At 40.4% G+C, this 12,393-nt stretch overlaps 1 long non-coding RNA gene across 2 annotated transcripts in view; it reads right to left on the reverse strand.

Annotated features, from left to right (window-relative positions):
• Window positions 1–11,900, reverse strand: part of LOC130281839 (uncharacterized) — an 89,626-nt gene extending 77,726 nt beyond the window's left edge. For both annotated transcript variants that reach the window (XR_008846128.1, XR_008846127.1), the window contains exons 1-2: window positions 11,824–11,900; window positions 256–366 (exon numbers count right to left, since the gene is read on the reverse strand). This is a non-coding gene — a long non-coding RNA (uncharacterized LOC130281839). The remainder of the gene's footprint in view (window positions 1–255; window positions 367–11,823) is intronic.
• Window positions 11,901–12,393: the final 493 nt, after the last annotated feature.

The raw sequence follows: 12,393 nt of genomic DNA on the forward strand, positions 1-12,393 counted from the left end.
GCAAACACCATCTCCTCTTTGCAACTGTCCATTTGGGAGTTACTGTATATATTACGGAAATCTATGACAATATTAAAAACTGTAAATATGTTTTGTTAAAAACTATTAGTACAAATGTTAAAATACTTTTCCCATTGTAATAAGGGTTTATGTTATTGTTACGCAAAGTTCAACCAAATATTAGTCTGAAATAAGTAGAAGTCACCAACATGGTTCTTACACTGTAATCACAGAAAGATAAGCGTAGCGACTCACCCTTAGGTAGAAAATTGTCAGCTGCAGATATGTCACTCCGGTGGCATCTGATGACCAAATGGAGGTAGGAGCGGGGAGGCAGAAGATGTTACGGGGGAATCAGGCGTCGGGCTGAAAGGGGAGAGGAAATTCTCCTGAAAATGGTGTTGTCAGCGGCACTCTCCTCTAGATACTGTTGCCAAACAGCCCCCGAACATCTAGAGGAGAGCGCCGCTGACAACACCATTTTCAGGAGAATTTCCTCTCCTCTTTCTGCATACCACAAATTATTAGCATATACGCATATAAAGAGTCACATTTATGGCCTATAATCCCAAGGTTCTCAACCGTTGGTATATGTACCCCAGACAGTAGATACCATGACTGTAGCGTGTACTCTGACAGTCCTAATTCTTTTTGTATCGCATGCAATGCAGTAATGATTATAGTTTTGATGTCATTTGTTTGACTTGGTGGTTCTTGGCTTTAAACATTGAGAAATATCACTGTTGCCCCTTCAAGAAAAACTCACAATCCTATCCCATACAAGAGAGACTTACAAACTGATTCAATGACAATGGGCCTCATTTACTAAGGCATTTCCAAGTAGATTTTGTAGGTTTTTTTTTTGTATTGCATGTGTCGTATGTCAGAATTTCCGACAAAAAAATTCAAAAAAACCTACTAATTCTCCACTCTAGGGGAACGTTCCCACCTACCGTTTGCGCTGCGTATTTCACGTTGCACAAAATTGCCTGCCCTATGTTTGCAGTGAAGATTGGAGGCGGAGCCGCATGCCAGCGTGACTGTAACATGCGGATCCACCTCCAAACATCACCGAACACACAGGGTTGTTGCCAGCTAGCCCTGTGCGTATGATAATCCAGAAAATACGCAGCGTATTTCCCGCTGCGCAGATGATTTTGCACAGTAGTAAATAGGCTGCGTAAGTGAGAATATACCCTAAATCCTAAGGGGTGTGTTAGGAAAAAGGGACGTGTTTCCAAAAAAATCTACATTTTCAAAGGAAACCTACAAATTTACTAATATTTTCACATAAAATATAGTGGATTTAACTCTGGAAAACCGGACAGCTCAGAGCATGAGTAAAAAGAGCAAAACATAGGGAAATTCGCCAAATACAAGATACAACAGTAAATACCATGGAAAAATACCTGTCGGAAACAAAAACCCACAAATAAATCTACACTCTCCTCTTAGAAATATTTATCAATGGCGTAATTCTTTGGAGCAGTGCCTTTTTGCGCCATAGTTTGGTGCATTCTCTCCATTGTCATTTTTTTAACTTGCTCAAAATCACACGGTCCTGTGTGTGATTTTTGCTTTGGTCAGTAATTCATCATTTGCGCCAAGCAATTTTGCGCCTTTAGGTTTTTTTGGCGCAATTCACCGCCAAGAAATTTAGTAGATGTCAAACACACATAGCAATTTCAGAAAATGTAAAGGCGTCAAAATACATGAAACATTTTTTTTGTGAAAGCAGCGACACCTCTGGGGCTGCGCACTACTATCCTGCGACATGGTTGACTCTGATGGACCTTCACCCTCCGTTGAACCAGCATTGGACATGGCCACACAGGTTCAGGAAAGTTAAGCACTAAAGGTAACCAAAAAAAAAAAAACACTCAAGTTAAAAATAAAATCCATTTCACATGGTGGCTATAAACCCCACTGCAGGAGGGACTCTGAAATGGCTGCTCTACAGGGTAAAATAGGCTGTCCTCTGTGGCGGTAAAAGGAGCTGTGAACAGCTGATTTCGGCATTTGCGCCAAAATTACTGACAATGTGCGCCAAATTATAAATTTGGCGCACGTCCGCAAAAAACAAAGTGAAGAAAAAAGGGTAAAAAACTGTCAACAGGCAAAATTGATAAATACCCCCCAATGTCTTTTGAGATATCAGAGGTACATTTACTTTAGATTTACCCTAAATAAGGATCTATAATTTCTGAAAGTTAAGCTCCTGTAACTGATCCTTTTTTTTCATCCCAGGGTTAAGATTTCCACACCCATAAAAGTAAGGATTTATTATGCACTCATATCCATATAGTAGAGCCTATGAATGTCTATAGTGGTAAGTTCAATGTTCACAGGAGGTCCATAAAGTCGTGTACTTGGATATATGTATGTAAGTAAAGAGCATATTGCGGCAGCTGCAGTACACAATCTCAGCTCTGGGACCAAATTTTTTCATTATGAAAATTAATAAGTAAACATACATTGTTGTGTTCTAGCAAAAGACTGTGTAGAGTGTCTTTAAATACAGGACACTCAAGAATACTTAAAGACTAAGGGGAAGATTTCCGGGCAAAGAATTCTTGGACAATTTTAGCCCCCCCCAAAATTTACTTACATAATTTTGGGCACATTTAGTATGAGTTTTACACACTTTTGCCCTTACTATAAAAGGATGTGTAGCTTTGTGGTGAAGGAGGTGCCACATTGGGCAGGGAATAGTACAGCCCTGAGCTCCTCCACAGCTACTTTCCCTGTCTACTTGACGATTTGAAACAAAATTGGGAAAGATAGTGTAGCTCACTCAGTAATGAAGAAGATACTTGAACCTGAGGTTAACTGGTGTTGCCCTCACCCAAGGGCCTATGGAAAATAATAAATAGGTATAGTTGATAAACAACTAAGGACCAGTCCTCAAGGTGTATCAGAAATATTAGCATATGATCCAGATAATAAATATGGTAATTTTAATGATATAAGTCCCAGGTATATATAAGTCACTAATACCTGTCCCTGCAGGGCCCTTGCAAGAGACATAGAAATTAGTGCATAAAACTCAGTGCATAAATATAGATAAAACAAATAATCATAAAGGATAAAATATATTAAAAACTTGCATCCATATGAAAATAATGTGCTAGCAGCAGTTCAATGTTCTCATGATAGAGTTCCAGTAGCTAAGTACACAGTTCAATTATTTGCGATCCTTGTGTGGAATAAACAGTAACAATCGTTGGTGATACAGTATGTATCACATTTATAGAGTCTTGCTAAGAATAACGATACGAGGTCTGGTGCACGGCACCACTCACCACTCCTGAAGCCGTCTATGGGGCTGGTTGTACGGGCTGACACGGAGATGTCAGGTCTCCGGAGGTACATACATACATACATTTCTACTGAGGAAAAGGCCCGAGGCCTTGAAACGCGTCTAGAAACTTATCATAGACTTGCATCTATTATCATACATATGAATTCATCTTCAATATAGCGATATTCCAACTTACCATTTGCAACTGCTGGAAGTCCCCATTATCGGGACCACTGCTCTACTACGCGCGCACAGCGCTCAGTTCACACGAGGCACGCCGCACCTACTTCCACAGCTGCTACTACACTACCATTGCTGCTAAACTATCGCCATTGCCACCGTCTCCTTGGACCAACCAGCAATCCACGGCATACCAGAGAGGCCGGTGCCACCCGTGCCAGCCGAGGACCACAGGAGAAGGAGACCTGCGCTGCTACTAAGACACCGGGCACCTCCGGAGACCTGACATCTCCGTGTCAGCCCGTACAACCAGCCCCATAGACGGCTTCAGGAGTGGTGAATGGTGCCGTGCACCAGACCTCGTATCGTTATTCTTAGCAAGACTCTATAAATGTGATACATACTGTATCACCAACGATTGTTACTGTTTATTCCACACAAGGATCGCAAATAATTGAACTGTGTACTTAGCTACTGGAACTCTATCATGAGAACATTGAACTGCTGCTAGCACATTATTTTCATATGGATGCAAGTTTTTAATATATTTTATCCTTTATGATTATTTGTTTTATCTATATTTATGCACTGAGTTTTATGCACTAATTTCTATGTCCCTTGCAAGGGCCCTGCAGGGACAGGTATTAGTGACTTATATATACCTGTGACTTATATCATTAAAATTACCATATTTATTATCTGGATCATATGCTAATATTTCTGATACACCTTGAGGACTGGTCCTTAGTTGTTTATCAACTATACCTATTTATTACTTGACGATTTGCCCTAAGCTACAGGCCCTCAATTGCTGGACAGTTCCTATACTGGATAAGTACAAGGTGTAGCAATGTCAAAATAATAAAGCAAAACACAGTAAAGAGATCAGGGAACTGTTCGGGTCATAAAGGGTTGACTAATGCACAAGCCAGGGGGCACAAAACAAAAAGCGCCGACATTGTGCCAAATGTTGTTGTGCTATTTTGGAGTAATGTAAGCCAACTAAAAGTTGGTCTAAAGAAGTGCCTGATTGTTCAAACAGCCAAGTCCCACTGAGAAATGTCTAGTCTAGAATGTCTAACCTAGGTATCACAGTATTGGTAAATCTGGGTCGATGCCCTTACTAAATCAATTTATTTGCAATTAGTTTTATTTAAATTCCCTATAGTTTTGTCATACATTGAAGAAATGAAGAAAAGACGGGGGCACTCACATAAGTATTTCTTCCATCTGGACTTTATTCAATGCATAACACTCGCAGGGACGCCAGGTAGAGATGTCATTCAGCTGAGACGCGGGACCACCGCATGCCAGGAGCCATGATGGTAATAGCTTTTTCGCACTGCTCCCGGCTCTTCTCCAGACCACACCTCCTTGGTGACGCAGGCCAGGTAAAATACCTGCTGACCAAGTACGTCACGGTGGGAGGTATTCAGTATACAAACGGTGCAAAAGCAAACATAACAGGCACAACTTGGTAATACAGCACACATAAGAATATTTGATATACAATACATGGAGAAAATTTGTACAGTGTATAACCTACACAATCACGCTCATGTCTAAACGGTCATTCAGACCGAAACTACCTTGCACTCTTGTCTTTATGATCCACTTGCCTTCTCGTTGCACTAATGCTTTCTTTCTATCTATAACTCTTCTGGACTCTATTTTTTCTAGTCCTAAAAAGGACATAGCCTTAACATTCCCATTGTGCTCTTCTTTTATGTGGGCGAACAGCCTTGGAGAATCCTTTTCCATTTTTGCTGAATTTACGTGTTCTCTTTAATGTGAATTCATGGCTCTAGTAGTAAATCCTACATAAAATCGTTTGCACTCACAGATTATTGCATAGACCACATATTTACTCCTGCAACACATGCTATCTCACATGCTATCTCTATCTCTAAAGAATACTGTCTCACCCCCAAGAGCACCAGTTGAAAGTTCTGCATCTGTGATTACCTGGGCTCAAAGGTTTATTTAATTACATTTCTTTATGATTGTCTGTTTTAAACCTGCTTTGTACTAGCACATCTTTAATATCCTTGCTTTTTTTTTAAAGTTATTATGGGGGGTTACTAACAGTGCATTCTCTTAAGTCGTTAACGTTTTGTATTAGGAACCAGTTATTTTTTATTGATTCCTTTATACTTTCTGCCATTGGGCTATATTTAAATGAAAAGCAAAAACGGGAACTATCTTTTTGTGCGGTACTAGATATATTTAGATCTCTCACCTGCTTATTATTTTTTTTTCTTTTTAGTTCCTCGCAAGTGATCACTACAGTTATGTTTTTCTGCTTTTTTCATTGCTTTTACTAACACCTTTAACCCCTTAACGACGCAGGATGTATGCATAACCGCGAGCATCGGAGTGTTGCTCGCGTCATGTTCGGCAGGGCCCGGCTGCTGATAGCAGCCAGGGACCCGCCCGTAATGGCGGACATCTGCGATCGCGCGGATGTCCGCCATTAACCCCTCAGATGCTGTGATCAATACAGATCACGGAATCTGCAGCATTGCGGTACTTTAAATGGATGATCGAATCGCCCGCAGCGCTGCCACGGGGATCCGATCATCCAGCATGGCGGCCGGAGGTCCCCTCACCTTGCTCCGGCTGTCTCCCCGGGTCTTCTGCTCTGGTCTACGATCGAGCAGACCAGAGAAGAAGATGACCGATAATGCTGATCAGTGCTATGTCCTATACATAGCACTGAACAGTATTAGCAATCGAATGATTGCTATAAATAGTCCCCTATGGGGACTATTAAAGTGTAAAAATAAAAGTAAAAAAAGTAAAAAATGTAAGTAAAAAAAATTGAAAAACCTCCTCCCCCAATAAAAACGTAAATTGTCCCATTTTCCATATTTCACCCCCAAAAAGTGTAGAAAAAAAAATATTTTATATACATATTTGGTATCTCCGCGTGCGTAAATATCACAACTATTAAAATAAAATGGTAATGATACCGTACGGTGAACGGCATGAATGTAAAAAAAGGCGTGAACGTCCAAAATAGCTGCTTTTTTTTTATAACATTTTATTAAAAAAAAATTAATACAAAAAGTATTAATAGTTTTATATAAGCAAATATGGTTTAAGTAAAAAGTAGAGATCACGGCGCAAAAAAATAGCCCTCATACCGCCGCTTATACGGAAAAATTAAAAAGTTATAGGTCTTCAAAATAGGGGGATTTTAAATGTACTAATTTGGTTAAACAGTTTGCGATTTAATTTAAGTGCAACAGTTATAGAAAAGTATGTTACCATTGGTATCAGTTTAATCATATTGACCCAAAGAATAAAGAACACATGTCATTTTTACCGTAAATTGTACGGCGTGAAAACGAAATCTTCCAAAATTTGCAAAATTGCAATTTTCTTTTTAATTTCCCCACACAAATAGTATTTTTTTGGTTGCGCCATACATTTTATGGTAAAGTGAGTGAAAGCTTTACAACGGAAAAAAAACAAGCCCTCATACTAGTCTGTGGATGAAAATATAAATGAGTTATGATTTTTTGAAGGCGATTCCTTAAGGCCTAAATGGGCTGAGTCCTTAAGGGGTTAAGGGATAGACTCTTGCTAATAAACATTGCTTCAATGCTTCTGCATGTAGATGGTAGTCACTTTCCCTACTATTTATTCTTTTTAAGCTCAAGAACTGTCCTTGGGGACCACTGTTTTTATATGCTCAGAGTGATAACTTGTAAAGTGCAACAGTGCATTACAGGCTGTGGGCTTTTGGAAAACCTGGGTCACAAGGGTCTCCCCATCAAGTGACACCAGGACGTCCAAAATCTCCAAGCTTTTTCCAAGTGAATTTCAGGCTCATATTATTAGCAATATTCAAATGGGACACAAATTCGGTGAATGCTTTTTCTGTGTCTGTTACACTATGAAAATACTGTCTACAAATCAACGATAGCAGACAATCTGCTTCAATAAATTGGCAAGGGTGCACGCCACCGGTGTGCCCATTGCCACCCCACCTGCTTAAACAAACCAGTCGTCTCCAAACTTGAAGCAGTTACCTGTCAAAATCAACTCCAAAGAATCGCAGACAAAACTGACAAACCCCTTCACCCTTATCTGACTTACGCAAGAAGTACCTGATTACCTCCACACTCCCAGCCTGCGAGACACTCGCATAGAGGCTTTCTATGTCTATGGACACAACAATACAATCGTTCAGCCAGTTCAATCCTCCTAGTGTCAGGAGAAAATCGTTTGTGTCCTTAACGAACGAAAGTATGTATTCAAGCAGGGGGTGCAAGAGCCAATCAATACATTTTGATAGTGGCTCCATTACTGTCCCCACCCCGGAGACAATAGGTCTCCCGGGTGGTGACACCAATGTTTTATGAATCTTTGGTAAAAAAAAAATACCAGTGTGCTTCTAGCAGACTAGGGGGAAAAAGTTTTTCTGACATTCTTTTTGAAAAAAAGCCATTTTCAACATTGTGTCTTAACAGGGTTTGTAATTTAGCTGTAAATTTGGGTAGGGGATTACATTAACATTTCTGATAATCACTGCTGTCTACTAGCTGCCGATATGCCTCGGCCATGTAATAATCCTTTTTCATTATGACAATATTCCCCCCTTTGTCTGATTTCTTAATTATTAAATCATCTCTTTTTTTTTATATTTCCAATGCTTTTATTTCATCGTTAGTAAGATTATACAAAGCTGAGGGATATTTAAGAGCCCTTACATCCTGTGAGACACGCTTTTGAACAAATCTATACTGCTCCCAGCTGGAATTGGGGGACAAAAAGTAGATTTTACGCCCCTTGTAAATTCAGGGACACACAAAGTATCTGAGGTATATGTAGGATCATTTTCCATTAGCAAGTCCACCATATCTTCAAGGCAATCTAATTCAGATTGTGAGGCTTCATTCATTACAGAAAAACCTAATGGTCCAATATTAACCGGATCTCTCCTTCAGTTCTCATATGAGGCTCGATTTATTGTGGAAAATTTACACAACCTTAATTTTCGAAGGCCTTTAAAGAAGTCGACCTCAAAAGAAACTTCATCAAAATCTTCTGGTATACAGAAGTTTAGCCCTTTTTTTAGGACAGAGATCATATTGTCGTCCAGGACTAAGTCAGTCAAATTGATTACAGCAAGATCTTCCGTATTCTCCTCTACTTCCACGATACTGACTTTCTCTTGAACCCTCTGGTTCCTTTTCCTCCCCCTCCTTGTTAATTTCTTCCTCCTAAAGGGACATTTGCATTGTCATCTTTACTGCCTTCAGTGGATTCTTGTTCGCTTCTCCTTTCAGTATTACTTTGCTCCTCTGAGCTCGATTCGGACTCCGTTGTCAAGTATTCAGATCTTTTGCCCGTCCCTTATTTTTTCTTTGGTGTTTTTTAGAGGTGGTGAAGGAAAAGTTTCTATCTTCATCAAAGTCTGACTTGTCCCGCACGTATTTATCCGACTTGATAACTTTAATAGTGGCTTGAATAGTAGCAAGTTTCTTTCCTGTCTTTTAAAAGAACAACTCATATTGAGCTTCATTTAATCCTACTCTTAGCTCTGTTTTCACTTTCATTAATTCTTCTGTAATCGTTCCGTATTCTTTTTCGTGTCTAGAAATTATTAGACATAGCATGTTTAAGGAGTAGTCCAGATGAATTTTAGAGCAATAAACTCAGGGTCATCCGTATACTGTGACGGTTCCTTATAGTTTCTTAGTCCTCGCGGAACACGACCGCAATCCGCATAAAATTTTAGGGACTTCAGAGTCCAGAAAGCCTCTATACCAGTGTCTCGCAGGCTGGGAGTGTGGAGGTAATCAGGGACTTCTTGAGTAAGTCAGATAAAAGTGAAGGGATTGTCAGTTTTGTCTGCTTTGTCTGTTTTGTCTTGATTCTTTGGAGTTGATTTTGACAGGTAACTGCTTCAAGTTTGGGGACGACTGGTTTGTTCAAACAGGCGGGGTGGTAATGGGCACGCCGTTGGCACGCACCCTAGCCAACTTATATGTTGCTGCATTCGAAAAAAAGGTTTATATTTACCCATGAAAACCCATCTTGGAAGCATATTGCCTGCTTTCGGCGATTTGTAGACGATAGTTTCATTGTGTGGACAGACACGGAAAAAGCCTTCATCGAATTTGTGTCCCATTTGAATATTGCTAATAATATGAACCTGAAATTCATTTGGAAGGTAGGCCCAAAAAGCTTGGAGTTTTTGGACGTCCTGGTGTCACTTGAATGGGAGACCCTTGTATCCAGGGCTTACGAAAACCCACAGCCTGTAATGCACAGTTGCACTTTACAAGTTATCACCCTGAGCATATAAAAACAGCGGTCCCCTATGGACAGTTCTTGAGGTTAAAAAGAATAGATCATAGGGAAAGTGACTACCATCTACAAGCAGAAGCATTGAAGCAATGTTTATTAGCAAGAGTCTAACCCTTAAAGGGGTACGCCGCCCCTAGACATCTTATCCCTTGGTCCCGCTGCTGGGGAGCCCCGGGATCCCCGCTGCGGCACCCTGCTCTCATTACAGCACAGAGCGAGTTCGCTCTGTGTGTAATGATGGGCGATACCGGGGATGGAGCAGCGTGACGTCATGGCTCCGCCCCTCGTGACATCACGGCCCGTCCCCTTAATGCAAGTCTATGGGAGGGGGTGTGACGACCGCCACTCCCCCTCCCATAGACTTGTATTGAAAGGGGCAGGTCATGACATCACGAGGGGCGGAGCCGTGACGTAACGATGCTCCGGCCCTTGTACTGTACTGTACTGTACTCGCTCTGTGCTTTAATGATAGCGGGTGCCACAGCGGGGATCCCAGGACCGCGGCAATCTGACATCTTATCCCCTATCCTTTGGATAGGGGATAAGATGTCTAGGGGCTTTAAAGGTGTTAGAAAAAGCAATGAAAAAAGCAGAGAAATCTATCTTTCTTTCTACCCCACCTTCCTTTTCTTTCTGTCCTCTTCTTTAACTCTTTGATACAGCGCTCCATCATACCTACAGTCCCTCGCTACCTTTACGGTGGATCTTACATTACATATGATTAGGATTCTTTTTACGGTTCTTGATACACATGTATTTCTTGCTTATCTTACCCTGTGTGTTAGACTATACATGTGCCTTACACAGTGTTCATACTGTTTATACTGTATTTTATTTAATTTTTTTTTGGAATATTTACAATAAACTTCTACTGTTTAAAAAAAGAAAAAAGCAGAGAAAGTTAGCCGTAGGGATCTGTTGCGAGGAACGAAAAAGAAGAAAAAAACTAACAAGCAGGTGAGAGATCTAAATATATCTTGTACCGTACAAAAATATAGTTCCCGTTTTTGCTTTTCATTTAAATATAGCCAAATGGCAGAAAGTGTAAAGGAATGAATAAAAAAAGAACTGGTTCCTAATACAAAACAATAACATCTTAAGAGAATACACTGTTGGTAACCCCCCATAATAACTAAAAAACATGCAAGATTAAAGATGTGCTAGTACAAAGCAAATTTAAAACAGACAATTGTAAAGAAACGTGGTTAAATAAACCTTTGAGCCCAAGTAATCACAAGGGCAGAACTTGCAACTGGTGCTCTTATATCTGTACAGATAAAAGTGTTAAACTGGGGGGTGAGACAGTATTCTTTAGAGATAGCATGTGTTGCCGGAGTAAATATGTGGTCTATGCAATAATCTGCGAGTGCAAACGATTTTATGTAGGATTTACTACTAGAGCCATGAATGTACGTTTCAGAGAACACGTAAATTCTGTAAAAACTGAAACTTTTTAGGACTAGAAAAAATAGAGTCCAGAAGAGTTATAGATATAAAGAAAGCATTATTGCAACGAGAAGGCAAGTGGATCATAAAGACAAGAGCGCAAGATAGTTTCGGTCTGAATGACCGTTTAGACATGAGCGTGATTGTGTAGGTTATACACTGTACCAATTTTCTCCATGTATTGTATAGGAAATATTCTTATGTGTGCTGTATTATCAGGTTGTGCCTGTTATGTTTGCTTTTGCACCGTTTGTATAATGAATACCTCCCACCGTGACGTACTTGGACAACAGGTATTTTACCTGACCTGGGTCACCAAGGAAGTGTGGTCTGGAGAAGCGCCAAGAGCGGCGCAAAATAGCTATTACCATCATGGCTCCTGGCATGCGCTGGTCCAGCATCTCAGCTGAATGACATCTCTACCTGGCGTCCCTGCGAGTGTTATGCACTGAATAAAGTCCCGATAGAAGAGATACTTATGTGAGTGCCCCCGTCTTTTCTTCATTTTTTCAATGTATGAATTTGCAATGATTACGTGGGAAGAGCACCACTAGTTTTCCTGTAGGGAGCGTTACCTGATGTCCACCACATAGAGGGACCTCTATGTTGCTATTCAGACTAGCCTGCCAGTGCCGACATCTATACCTTCTACGTGTCCCTATAGTTTTCTGTTTACTTCTATATGTTTCCATGGTGACTTATACTCTATGGGGGAGATTTATCAAAACCTGTCCAGAGGAAAAGTTGCTGAGTTGCCCGTAGCAACCAATCAGATCACTTCTTTCATTTTTGAAAAGGTCTCTGAAAAATGAAAGAAGGGATCTGATTGGTTGCTATGGGCAACTCAGCAACTTTTCCTCTGGACAGGTTTTGATAAATCTCCCCCTATGTATTCACCACCACATTACCACTTAGTAATGTGGTCAGTGCTATATATAACAGGTAATGCCTTTATTAGTAGCAGATGTAATTATTAATAGGATCTAACATGCTCTGTGTTTTGCTATTCAGTGTCCAGGACTCATAAATAAATCTACATCAAGTACCATTACTTGTCTAGTTGTGAAAGGACAAGATTGGGGGGTTAAAGGTGACAGAGAGGCTTGGGCATTTGAGGCTATATAATCTTTGCTGGACTTGCTGTG

The sequence above is a fragment of the Hyla sarda genome, chromosome 7 (assembly GCF_029499605.1).
Source record: "Hyla sarda isolate aHylSar1 chromosome 7, aHylSar1.hap1, whole genome shotgun sequence".
In the NCBI taxonomy this organism is placed as follows: Eukaryota; Metazoa; Chordata; class Amphibia; order Anura; family Hylidae; genus Hyla; species Hyla sarda.